The sequence below is a fragment of the Gasterosteus aculeatus genome, chromosome 15 (assembly GCF_964276395.1).
Source record: "Gasterosteus aculeatus chromosome 15, fGasAcu3.hap1.1, whole genome shotgun sequence".
NCBI classification, from domain to species: Eukaryota; Metazoa; Chordata; class Actinopteri; order Perciformes; family Gasterosteidae; genus Gasterosteus; species Gasterosteus aculeatus.
In genome coordinates, this window is record NC_135703.1 from 14,216,684 (window position 1) to 14,231,145 (window position 14,462).

Consider the following 14,462-nt stretch of genomic DNA (forward strand, 5'->3'; position numbering starts at 1 on the left):
CATCTAGTGAGGGAACAAAAGATGATGCCCCTCAAATCCTGATTTGGCTGCCTTTTTATTGTGTGCAGGAAGTGTAGGAAGTGTCTGGGAGTGCATTGTGTGTGTGTGTGAGGGAGACAGACAAACAAGAGTTAGAAGGACTGGTGGTAAATCCACCGTGGATTATCTGCATGCTGAAGTAAGTTTATAACTGCAAAATGTTTGTATTGAGCCATTGGAAAGTCGTTGCATATAAAGTCACTGTTACAACCCAAACAACGACCTTCTCCTTAATCTCACCAGATAGTTTGTTTTAGCTAAATCTAAATGTATTTTTACTTTACTTACTGCAGAGCCGCAGCGCGTCTGAAGCATTAGAATGGCAGTGATGGCCGTCACCAATGTGAATGTCAAGTGTCTCACTTTTGTGAGGTTCAAACTACAGCTCCCCACTTGAAAGGGCAACTTGCTAAGAAGTGTAGACTGGATTCCACTCAATGACCAAGATTCAGACTTATTTGCTTTCTTTCTTTTTCTTTTTAAAATTGCCTAGGTCAAACCAGGTGAAAAACCTTGACATACAAACACAAATTGAAGGTCAAAGAAATATAACCCAAGAAACCATAATCAATTCACATACCCAACATCACATACTTAATTTATAATCTACTGGAAATTAACCTCAAAATAAGTAAAGAAAACCCATATTTAAAGTATCCTAAAACCAAATTAAATACATTTTCAAAACACTATTTAATGAGGATTTTAACCTTACAAACTTTAGCAGCTTTAAACTCTGGTGAATACACACAAATCAATTTTATCCAATTACTATTTACTTTTAATTACTATTTACTTATTTTTACAATTACTATATTACTACTTTTAGCTTGAATGCTTTTTAAAACACACATTTCATTAAATATATAACATTTTATCTTTCATTTGATGCCATAATTAGTCAACCACTCAAAAGCTCACCGGCTCCTTCTTCAGTCTTTGCAAGCTTTATTCCTGCAGTCTCCTCTTTCCAAGCTCTTCAATGTCGCTTTCTCACCCTGCTCGCTCTTCACCGTTCTGTGAGTGGGTGCCTCCAACCCACACTGATCTCCAGATCATCTCCACCTGGTGCATTCAATTCTCCGCCTCCAGCCTGGGAGACACACCTAAACCTGCCTCTCAGCCAGAGAGGGGCTCGGCCTGCAGCTCAACTCAACATTGAATGAGTTCGATCATAGATCTCTTTTTTTTTTTTTTGAAAAGTCGGACTTCTGATATTGACTCTCGTTTCCAATCAGGCTATTGCTGGCTGGCACCTATTTTTCGCTTACTTTTCTTGTCATTAGAGAAGAGTGAAAGTGGCTGAAATGTATCTCCTGGAAATTAGCGCCTTTGGTTCTGTGCATACGCACTAACCTTCCCAACCACTGCTCTCATCAGAAAAAGACCCATTTGGAGCTTAATGTTATCGCATAATATGTTTTCAACATATTGAAATTCAGAGCCCCTCCTCTTCCCTTTGTGCAGTTGTCCACTAACAGAGGGAAGGTAGATTGAACGTACATGTTAATCAGAATAAACAGATGCCAACCATGAAGATATTCCCGTGTCTCAGCACCTTTTACTCTGCAAAATAACGCAGGATTACCAAGGTGTCCTTTCTAACCAAGGTGTTGTATGTACAAAATGGCTGTCTCAATTACATTTTTGGGGGGGAAATTGATTTGAATTCCAAAATGTTTTGTAACCGTACACAAAAACATGGCATTCACAGGGAATTTCTTACCCAGTTGTGATTTTTTCTGTCATACAAGCACATGAAAGAGGCAGAAACACGGGAGCAGGATGCCAACTGGCCAAAGTGAGGCCGCACTGTTTGAGTGGGCGGCAGGTCCGAGTGACCGACTGATAGGTTAACATAAATTATTATTTCCTACATAAAGGGTGTGTTCTATCAACGCTACCATAAACAACATTCTATGTATTTTTTGTCATACCACAGCTGCCCAGGTAAATGGCATGACTTACATGTTAGCCTGAAGAGACTGAATATAACCTTGAAACAACAGTACAGTAGTTCAGGCCATCTGTAGTTAATCATGGAGTCACCAGATAGGTCACAGGGTGACAGCCAAAACCAAGGTAGAACTCAACAGCAGGATTCAGTGGCTGAAAAAAGAAAAAAAAAAATTTTTATTTCAGCAGAAGTAGGATTTTGATAAACAGCGCTGAATCCACGGCCGGGGGAACGCTGGAGAAAACAGGTAAGCGCAAGGGTCCAGGCAGCAGGAGCAATGTGATCTGGTGGAAACCACACTGGGGGTTAAACTTGGTTAAACTAACCCTGTTCGGGTTTGCTTTTCCTTGTCTTGGTTAAATTAACCTCTTTGGGTCTGCTTTGCCTTTTGGCTAAAGTAATCCTGTTTGGATCTGCTTTGCTTTTCCTTGTCTTGGTTAAAATAACCCGGTTGCTTTGGTTAAATTAACCCTGTTGTTTTGCCTTTGGCTAAATTAACCTTATTTCGGTCTGCCTTGCCTTTTTGGCTGTGTTTACCCTGTTTGGGTTTGCTTTGTTTTGGGCTCTAACTGGGTCAAGACCTATTTTAAGGCCTGTCTCTCGTACAGTTATTTGTTTGGATTATGTCTGTCAATTTGTTCCTTATTTTGTGATTTCGTAAAGCTTTGGTTAGGCAGTTTGTCTTATCATTTTTGGTTCATTGTAATTATGTCACTGTGGTTTTACTGTCTTTTAAAGTTTTCTGCTTGTCTCCCTGGGTAATTTCACTTCCTGCCTTGTCCTGTCGTCTGTGATTGTTCCCACCTCCCACAAGTGTCACTTGTCGCGCCCCCCCCCCCCACCTGTATGCGTTTTTGCTCATTGGTCTTTTGTTTGGAGTTTATGACTATTAAAGTATTTTAACTCTGCATTTGAGAGTCCTGCCTTCCTACTCCACCCTGTTGAAATATTTTCTTTTTGGTTTAGTTTCTTTAATTTTAAACCGGTTTCTCATCTCCCCCCCCCCCCCCCCCCCCCCCCATTCAGCTGCTGAGTCTGCGGTGGTGGTGGATTGGCGTCCCAGGTGTTTTTTTTTTTTGTTTTTTTTTATTTTTTTGCATGTTTGAGTTTGTTTCACTTTTAGCTTCACGTGCGGTGCTCCTTGGGTGCCCTTTTCTTTGGACAGTCATCAGTCTCAGCCCTGATTGGTTCCCCCCATTGCTTGTCCCAGAGTGAAGAGGTTTTTAAACCGTGAATTAAATTTAATAAAATTACATTGTGTCTTAAACTACGCCTCTGCATCGTTTGCAACAAACCTGAGTGCCTCCCCTTAGTTTTGTTTGGGTGAACATTTAAAACAATTCCCAGGGTGGCGTTGTCTGGCAAAATAATATTTAAACTGCCCTCACCTTTACATCACGCTTCGTGTTGCTACACATAGTAACAGCAGTATGGGGATTTTCTGTAGGCTGCTAAAATGCGACCCACAACGTTTGGTAGATACAACTTGTTTATAGCTGAAAGGCAGCTATTTACTTATGTCAAGGACAACCCAAAGCAATAAGGTTTGCTAACAACATTGACTAAGTCCAGCATCTTATACCTTATTGCTTAAATGTTATTAAAAATAGGGCTAGTCTTATTTTTGTCGTGTGCATGCTCTGAACTTTACTTGTAAATTATGTTAAGACGATTCACCTATCCTTCTGCAAAAACATCTGACTTTGGTGTAAAAGTCCCCTTAATCTTTTAGTTTAAAGTCTTTCTCAATAGACATTGCGCCAGGTGAAAGTAGTCTTTAGTCAGATTCAGATGTTTTCAAGGACTGCAAATGTGCACTCGACGTTTGCTAACTATGCTATCAGTCTAATACGTGAAGAAAAGCAACAGTGGAATGAGCCTGCATGCTCACACGCCCCCTTCAGGCAGGGGTGCATATATTTTAATTTTTTTCACATTTCATGATGCCTCCACTGACTGCAGGTCACTGATATAATTAATATTATGGAAAGATGTAAAGAAAGAAGTTAAGCTGCTCGTAAACTGACCACCGACTTCCATTTCACAATAATGGTCGTACAATATGTTCAGGATATATGCTCACATTGCATTGTTAATACCAAATTCAGGTTGCTGCCCTGGAACTGATGTAACACAGCCAAAGATGTTGTATTCACCTGGAAATGCTGTAGATGTTTTTGTATCTGTCGCAAAGTAAGTTTTGCAACTGCTTCTTCCCTTTAAGTGATCAGCGGCAGGGCTCTAGTGTTCATTCCAAAGGGATTTATGAATAAACATTATTTCACTCTCGTCACAAGTAAATATTGAACCCATTCTTCACAAAGCACATTTTATGAGCATTCAGATACTAAAATGGCATGGGTTGACATACACACACATTTAGCAGAAAATCTGATCGCTTTCTTCATCTCATAACATTTTAGCAACAAAGTAATACATAATACCGCTGAAAAGGAACTTTTGAATTAATTTTGCAGAGAAAATAAGAGGCTTTTTTACCACCACCTCTTGTGTATGTTTGCAAATTTGTGTGTTGGTGTGTACGAGCTTAGTTTCCGGACCTCTCCAAATGCTAAGATGTCTCCTCTGACTTTACATCTTTGGTCAGAAGCCGCTCAGATTTAGGCTGTTGCGCACACACACTATAGAGGGTAGAGGGGGGACTACTGAATAAGTGATTTGCCTGTTTCACACTCGGGGACGACTAACTTTGGTTCACACTCCCTCTCCTCTCACTGCGCACACACAATGACCATTAAGCTGTGACTTCTGGTCCCAGTGGTGCCTTGCTGCATTGAATACATGTGTGTGTGTTTTAGAGTGGGATCAATGGACGGTTAAGCTTTAACCCAAAAGGGGTCTGGAGGGAGATCTACTTTGATGGGTGGACGCGGAGGACCGATTGAAAAAGAGCGATATAAAGCCACTCGCAGGGCCGAAATGGAAAAGCGCGAGAGTGATCTTGGTTTCAGATTATTTTTGTCTAGTCTTCACCTGGAAAGTTAGTTGAATATAACACAGCTGTGAAAGTTTTTTTTTTTTTTTTTTGGTGTTCAACCTTTCCCACTTTGCTAAACTCATCATCCAATGCAAGGACATTTGTGAAAGGGTGTTTTTGGATTTTAAGAAGCTTGGTTTCTTAAGTAATTCATATCTTGTTTACCACATGGATATTGAATATGGGCTTGGCTTTTGGAAGGACAAATCATTTAAGCTCGGGTTGAGATTTTTTATTTGTCGTCTTACTTTGCAAGTGGAGGCCATCACATCTTTCTGGCAAGCGAGAAAGATTGGTTTCATAAAGCAGGTCTGAACTGGCTTAAGTCGGCCAAATGATAATATATGCTGGTTGGATCTTTAAAATCAAAGCCCATAAGTCCCCATATTGCTTGGACCACTGACGGGCAGATTTATATTAAAGCATGAAGTTTTTATGATTAGCAGTGGATGATATATAGTGAGCACCCTATTTGAATTAAAATGCAAAACTCAAACCACATACAGTATTTATGAAGATACAATGGTTTAAGTGATGATTGCTAATGAATACAGTTGGACTAATGGTCATCCATATAATATATTGTAACAGGATGTCACTGGGGATAGTGAATAAATGGCAGCGCAGCAGTCAAGAGGCAAAGGGTGTCTTCGGAGACATTTTAATCAATCAGTCCAAGAAACAAAATAAATTACTCCGGTAATTCCCACAGCCAGCAAACTCTAAACGTAACTTTCAGCGCCCCGGGCCACTATCCGGTTTACCAAGGTCCTCATCTTCCTTATGTAGCTCCTTGACGACATGAGGTCCAGGTGTGTCTCCTGCCACACCTGATCTTGATGAGTTCAATTTGTGACGCTCGTTTAGGTGGCCCGCCTTCCGACTGTATCTCCCCTCCACCACTCTGCCTCTCAGCTCCTTAAATGATATTCACCTGATGGTAACCTAGCTAAACAATGTCAATCCGGCCAGGAGTTGTTGATGGGAACCTGCTATGAGCGCAGAGCAGCACAACAGACATGAATAACAGGGCTGCATAATAAGAGATTGTCACCATTGATCACTCAAACACAGCGCACACAAACCCTACAAACAATGTGCGCTTTGGGTATGTGCTCTCACTTTACGTAATCATTACCATTTAGATAGACAATGCAAAATATTTTACTAATATTCTCTCTTCACTTCTGGTTAAGAGGTAATTGCTTTCTTCTCCTTTCTAGAATTTGTGTTAGCTATTGAATGCAGCATTTACTGATCCTGTTTGATCCCACCTTCGGCAAAAATAGAAAACCTAATTGATTCTCTACTCAGCACCATGCTAATATTGAATCCAATTAATTTCCCTTCTAATGTATCATTCTTTCCATATTTTAATATTTTCTCTTTCACCTCAATTGTTTCCATAACTCCGGTATCAGTTCAAGAATCAATCTGCCCATTACCCTGCATGTAGCAGATGTGAGATGAACTATCTATTTTCCCACCATCTCCCTCTTCTTCTCATTACAGCTCTAAAGGTTCCCTTTTACCCTTAACCTTCACCGTTTTGCTCACTCTCCTTTTTTTTGCTGCTAAGTCTTTGCTCCTTCCCAAGCCTCCTCTCTTTGTTCTTTGCATCATTTCCACTCCTCATTTTCCTCCTCTCCCTTTCATCTTAACTCCACCGACCCTTCTCGCCATCTTTTGGTCATTTCTCTTTCATTGGTCCAAAGTGACCCAGATTTACTCCCTCCGTGTCACTACTTTTAGTCTCCTTTTCTCATCCTCCCGTTGTCCCGCTCAGTCATTCTAGCTTATTTGTGGGTATTTATCTGTGTTTAATGATACCATTCAACACCCTTCCATCTTGTCCTCATTCAATCTCATTCGCTCACCATTTGATCTCTCCTTTCAGCTTTCCTCTTATCTATTTTCTATATACCTTTCCATCTAATAGTTATGTGCCTTCACTTTCACCATTCGACACCTTTTCACCCTATCCTCAGATTCAATCTTCCCTCCTCTATCTCCCATGCTCCTTCTTCCTTTCTGTCCTTGTTCAATTGCTGAACCTCTCAACTCACATATTACTTCTCTTCTTGACCCCTCGATTCATCTCCAGTCTGTTTTCCAGATCATTCTGACTGCCTTTCAAATGTTTTGACTGCCTTTCTAATATTTATTCATTAATGGATAGGCTTCTTATCAAAAATATAATTGGCAGCTAGTAGGAAAATAAATTTAAAATGCATTACTGCATCACATTGAAAGTGCAAAATGAAATTTTCCGATTCGTTTTATACAAATCAGTTTAAACTTTAATCTGTATTAGTGCTCAGAATAATCAATTATGTATATTCATTTCAAAGTAAAAAATATATCATCAATAAAGCTTGACACTCTTGAGAAAAACAATTTCTAATTGAGATGAAAAATACATGCTATGTAGCTATACGAGGTGTTCTTGTACAGCCATTCCTAAAATGAGTGTGCCTCAATACTTCCCACAATGGAAATATAAATCAGAAGGGCACAGGGCCATATGACATGGTATGTTTTTTAAAACCTGGTACTTGTGTATATAATTGGAGGAGTTTCAGGTGAAATTAAAAATGGTATTTTAATTAACCAGAAAGATCTTGCTAGCGGCAGCTGTTTGCATTCTTCAGACAATAATCAGCATCTAGAAGCAATTGGATTAAGTTAAGGTATCTTAAATTATAACGAGCCTACTGTAACCTTTACTTTGCGAAGCCATTCAATAGGTGTTTATAGGCATGCAGACTAAGCCAGTCCTCTTTTGAATTTACTGCAGGTAATTGCATCTCACTTCCACACACACACCTCTACAGCTATGAGCGTTAGACCTTCCCTTTTTCTATCTTTTCTTTTTTTTATCTGTAATTGTCCTCCAAGACACCTCATCACATATACACACGCGCTCTGGGTATAATGTCATCACAGCCTATCATCTGTGGCCAGATCACGCTAATCTCTATCCAATCGTATCAAGGACACTAGGACATTCCTGCTCACACACACACACACACATACACACTACACACTACACATACATAAACGTGTGCCTGAGAACCCAAGCAGATTTAAGAAAGTACAGTGCATCCGGAAAGTATTCACAGCGCTTCACTTTTTCCACATTTTGTTATGTTACAGCTTTATTCCAAAATGGATTAAATTCATCATTTTCCTCAACATTCTACACACTAACCCATATTGACAAAGTGAAAACTGTTCTTTGCAAATCTGTTAAAAATAAACAACGAAAACATAAGTATTCACAGCCTTTGCCATGTCACTCAAAACTTAGCTCCGGTTCATCCTGTTTCCACTGATCATCCTTGAGATGTTTCTACAACTTGATTGGAGTTCACCTGTGCTAAATTCAGTTGATCGGACATGATTGAGAAAGGCACACACCTGTCTATTAGGGGTGTAACGATTCATTCAATCGATTAGTCGATTTATATTCCTGCAATCCAACTGACTTGATCTGTGCTTGGCAAATTGGCATTCCGAACAACATATATATATATATATATATATATATATATATATATATATAATCGATTGAAATGGTACATAATCGATTGTATCGATACTTGGAAACTGCACATTGGATTTAAGTACAAAAACGGTGTGGATGTGTGTTTGTTTGTTTTTTAGCACTTTAGACACGTTAAACGTTACTCGATTCAGTCTGCCTGTCTGTGACGTCATCAGTACGCAGCGCGAAACTCGGAACAACAACACCACCACACAGCGTGGAGGAGGCGGCGACTGCGAGCAAGACATTTATTACAAACTAACTTATCAATCAGCGCGTCGAAACATTTTGGCTTTTGCAAACACGGAGGTGCTCTAAATAAGTCTGTCGCTGTTTGTAGAATATGTAGAAGCGAATAGAATAGAATATAATCGTTCTAAATTAACCCAGATTGTCCATGAATCGAATCAGCAACCATGAATCGAATCAAATCGTTAAAATGAATCGTTACACCCCTACTGTCTATATAAGGCATTGGTCACCAAACTAAGGCCCAACAACTCAGGCCCGCCACCCACCTTTGACTGGCCCCCCAGCCCCTCTGCCCCCTCTACTTGAACCGGCCCAATGAGGCAATCCCCAAAAGTCGTCTTGGCATAACGTTCAGTTCACTTCCGATTCCCTCACTTGTTGCGATGTTGCCTGAGGCGAAGTCGGTGCTGACAGTGTTGGCAAGTTACTTCCATAATGTAATTGTTCTGTCTCTCGCAGACTTTTTTTCCCTCTGTGCCGAAATGTTTCGCGGTGTTGGTGAATTGTTTAAAAAAAAAAAAAAAAAAAAAATTCTGCACAGGACTTCACTGTGTGTAAGAGCTGTTGTTCTTGTCACGGTGGGGTTTTATTTCCTGTCTTATTTTGTAGTTTTCTGCTTCTTGTCTCCCTGGGTAACTAACACTTCCTGCCTTGTCCTGTCATTGTCTGTGATTGTCTGATTGTTCCCACCTGTGTCCAATCACCTGCACCTCCCTAGTGTATTTAAGCCGCGTGTCTCCTGTCACTTGTCGCGTCATTGTTTGTCATCCTGGATGTTCCTCGTCCCTGTCTACCGTCTGGATGGTCCTCGTTCCTGCCTGCCTTTTTTCCCCCCGGTACTTGTGTGTGTTTTTGCCCGTTGGCCTGTTACTTTTTTGGAGTTTTTGAATATTGAAGTCCTTTTTGTTGCCTGCAAACTCTGCGTTTGAGTCCTGCATTCCCACGCATCCGTGACAGTTCTATTACTCATGTTATTATAATTTCAATGTTTTTTAAATTAATTTATTTATTTTATAGGCCTATTTATTTGACCTTAATTAAGAGCTGCTGGTGGTCATTTTGATCTGAGTCATACAATTCTATGTTATATAGCTGACCCGGCCCCGGCCCCCCCATTACAGTCAGGAACGATAATGTGACCCCCAGCGAAAAAAGTTTGGTGACCCCTGATATAAGGTATCACAGTTGACGGTGTATACCAAGAGCATAAAACAAGACATGAAGTCCAAGGAATTATCTGTAGACCTCCGAGACAGAATTGTATCCAGGCACAGATCTGGCGAAGGGTGCAGAAAGATTTCTGCAGCATTGAAAGTCCCAATGAGCACAGTGGCCTCCATCATCCGGAAATGGAAGAAGTTTGGAACCACCAGGACTCTTCCTAGAGTTGGCCGCCCAGCCAGACTGAGCGACCGGGGGAGAACGGCCTTAGTCAGGGAGGTGACCAGGAACCCGACGGTCACTCTGACAGAGCTCCAGCGCTGTTCTATGAAGAGAGGAGGACCTTCCAGAAGGACAACCATCTCTGCAGCACTCCACAAATCAGGCCTGTTAGGTAGAGAGGCCAGACGGAAGCCACTAAAAAGCACATGACAGCCTGCCTAAAGGACTCTCAGACCATGAGAAACAAAATTCTCTGGTCTGATGAAACAAAGATTGAACTCTTTGGCCTGAATGCCAAGCGTCATGTCTGGAGGAAACCAGGCACTGCTCATCACCTGGCCAATACCATCCCTACAGTGAAGCATGGTGGCAGCATCATGCTGTGGGGATGTTTTTCAGCGGGAGGAACTGGGAGACTAGTCAGAATTGAGGGAAAGATGAATGCAGCAATGTACAGAGACCTCCTCGATGAAAACATGCTCCAAAATGCTCTGGACTTCAGACTGGGGCGACGGTTCATCTTCCAACAGGACAACGACCCCAAGCACACAGCCAAGATAACAAAGGAGTGGCTTTGGCACAACTCTGTGAATGTCCTTGAGTGGCCCAGCCAGAGCCCTGACTTGAACCCGATTGAACATCTCTGGAGAGATCTGAAAATGGCTGTGCACCGACGCTCCCATCCAACCTGATGATGGAACTTGAGAGGTTCTGCAAAGAAGAATGGGAGAAACTGCCCAGAAATAGGTGTGCCACGCTTGTGGAATCGTACCCAAGAAGACTTGAGTCTGTAATTGCTGCCAAAGGTGCTTCAACAAAGTATTGAGCAAAGGCTGTGAATACTTATGTACATGTTATGTTTTTGTTGTTTATTTTTAACAGATTTGCAAAAAACATTTTTCACTTTGTCATTATTGTTGTGTGTAGAATGTTGAGGAAAATAATTAATTTAATCCATTTTGGAATAAGGCTGTAACATAACAATCTCGAAAAAGTGAAGCGCTGTAAATACTTTCCGGATGCACTGTGTGTATACAGTTAGTGTGGCACTTTCTTCTCAAGTTACACACTCGGATGTGTTGAAATTAACTAAATTTTGTCATCAAGGGGGAATAATATGCAACTCTTCTGGCCTCTTAACGTTCTGAGCATTTCATTTGCACCAAATTTAGTCAGTGTTCAGTTACCATGGGGCCTATGTAATGTTAAGCACTGGGCCCAAAAGGTTTGTTGGCCCTGCAGAGAGGAAGAGTGAAAGGGCTCCTGCCCAAAACATTTTAACGAAATTGCTGCTTGGCACATCTTGTTTGTAGCTCAGGTAGCTGCACACACACCACTAAAAGGGATTTCCGCAAGGTAAATGTCTGTTTATAAAATTGTAGACTAATCATTTTATTGAAGATAGTAATTTGAACTTGAGTATTTGAGTTCAGAGCCTACTTTGCATTGGAGAAGGGGCAGCTTTTTCTCTGTAAAAACTGGTACAAGTAGCAGAAATGTAAAAGCTGTGTCAAAATCAACTGAAATTTGTGTTTTCCCTGTGCCTTATTCGGTGGACCTTTTTAGCCTCAACATGAGAAATCAGCAGATGAAAGTGGTCACTTGAGCATCACGGCATTTCAATCAGGACAGACTCGGTCTGAATTGACAAACATTACACATGTATAATATTGAAATGTGCAGAATCTTTGGCGATTGGACTCCATCCTAAACCGGGATAATCAAGGGGCCGTGATGCAGAGTTCTGCTTGACAGGATCTTAGCAAAACCCTGGCCACAAATAACCCCCAAAACTAAATTGTTTTGACCGTCAACCGGTCCCATGCACAGTTGCGCAAGGACGCGCAGCTGAGGGCTAAATCGTCAACCGATCACTTGCACCTGACAGCAACACAGAGAGAACCCCTTAAATAAGGTTTGACAGCAACTGTGTGATTGGTTTAGAGCCACAGCGCAGCCAATCTCCGCTGATTGGATAATTCTGAGAGACCAGCTGAAGCATATCTACATTACGTGTGGCATAAAGGGAGTCTTCCTTCTAGAACTACTGCTTAAGCTCCATTGAGGTTGGTATATTGTGAGTGGGAGCTTACTTAGTAACCTACGTGGCCGATTCTGTCAAACTTGTTGAAATGGACCTTCCCAATAGGCAATGTATTGGAACACATTCTATGGGGCTTTTTAAGTTTACAGGCTGGGGCTTTTTGGAATAATAATACCCAACAGACAGATGCCCGCTGCCTTTGGAATGGTCTGGTCTGGACGTGGGTCTTATATCTTGTTCACAATGCTGTCATTTGCAACTTATGAAGACTCAAACGGGTAACCATGTGACACAAAGAGCCTGGCCGGATGCTCCACCATACACAATAAGACAAGGTGCGGGAAGACATTGCTTGACGAGTGGATCCTTCCAGGCTCAGGGAACCTGTGGAGAGGGATGAAAGCATAGTGAAAAGGACTTGGTAAGGTCGAGGTTGCACAGATATAAATGCTTTGCATAATCATTGTGTGTACTGTACATTCAATCAACTGTCAAAGCAGACAACATATACAAGAGTTCTGTATGTCTGATCAGCTGAAAGTAATCAGTGTTTGGCCTTTGCAAATTATAGTTGCATCTCTGACTCCTATACTGCTTCTCCTTAGCCAGGCTTTTACTGACTGGAATTAAGATGATATACAGGTATACTTCCAGGCACAGCATTTACCTCAAGGTGACTCAAGGTGTGTGAAGTCCAGATCTGTCAACTGAAGTAAGCTATTGTATTGACAGAGAAATTGTAGAAACGTAGCCATATATCCATGTCTTTTTAAAATGTTTTATCACCTATATCAGTTTATCACTTCCAACAATGCAGACATTTACAGTACATACAAAGTGGCAAAATCCCAAACATGTGATTAGCTCTTAACACCGACTGTTTTCTTCTATTCAAACACAAACACAGAGTGCCGACGGTCAAGTTGAATAGGATCAGCTGTCCTGACATCTGTGTTGTCGCTCCCTCAGCCAAACCATCTGATATCTACTGCGGTTGTGTGTATGTGTGTGTTCCTGCGGGGGGACGAATAAAAAAAAACTAATTTCAATTCAGCTCGGCAACAGATGAAGTGATGAAAATAATTGAAAATAACAGCTAAGAGCAGGTGGGTTTGCAGATGGTAACGGCAAAGATCAGGTGGCCGTTATTATACACACAAACCCACAAAGGAACAAGCATTGATGATGTTTTGTCTGTATGCTTGTATACATTGTATCCATATTTTCCCAGTTATTTGTAGGTTGTGTGTGTATCTTTGAGCACTTTGATAAAGTATCACTTTAAAGAGGAAAACCATTGCTGTATTATGACAAGACAACGTGTGCAGCCATATGACTTACATCCACATTTTTTAAATGAAAAGAAACCAGAGGCCCATTATCTCTTTGGATAGGTTTCATTTTAATTCCATGCACTTCTTTTTTCTGTCGTAGTGGGTTTGTTATGTAAAAACGCAGTCCTCTTTTCCATGACAAAATAATAGAAGGAATCGTTTGTTATTTAGGATGTCACCTGTTTGTAATGTTCTGATACCATCCATTTTCTTTGATTACATGTTTTATTGAGTGATGGACATCATGATGCTTGGGAAATCCTCAATTTGGATAGATTATTAAATTGGATTTAGATTGGATGGAAAATGGCTTTTTATCAGACTAACCCTTTCACAGGAAGTTATGATGAAAAATGCAATTTCGGTGAATCCTCCCATACCTTATATCATAGAGTTGTAAACTATCCTAGTGGCGTGGCTATGGGCAATATCCATGGCTCAGTCATTCCATCGTATTAATTCAGACTGGAATATCTTAACAAATATTGGATGCACTGCCATGATGTTCAAACATTCATGATCCCCAGAAAATGAATCCTGGTGGCTTATTCTCTAGTGCCACTATCCGTTCAACATTTGTGGCTCTAAGTAATGTAATTCCAACATTTTGTTGCATTATCTATTTCTGCTCTGTAAATCATGTTCATCGGATAAATTGTTATACATTTGATGATCACTTGACTTATTTTTAAGCGTACTTTCAAAACTAATGGCATTAGAAGATGTTATAATGCTTACATAAATGTAGAAGATGATCATTACACCATCTTAGCATTAGCATTGTCAATGATACAATTAGAATTTAGCTTTAAGCATTAGTCAAAATTCTCACAGAGCCGTTACAATGGCTGTAAATTCATAACTCCTGTCGTATGTCCAATGGTTACATTTCAAATAAACACAGGGCA

General features: G+C 40.7%; 1 long non-coding RNA gene across 1 annotated transcript; it reads left to right on the forward strand.

Moving 5' to 3' along the window:
• Positions 1-12,166: 12,166 nt before the first annotated feature.
• Positions 12,167-14,224, forward strand: LOC120833106 (uncharacterized). The gene is made up of 2 exons (XR_005714270.2): positions 12,167-12,641; positions 13,128-14,224. It is a non-coding gene; the product is annotated as an uncharacterized LOC120833106 (long non-coding RNA).
• Positions 14,225-14,462: the final 238 nt, after the last annotated feature.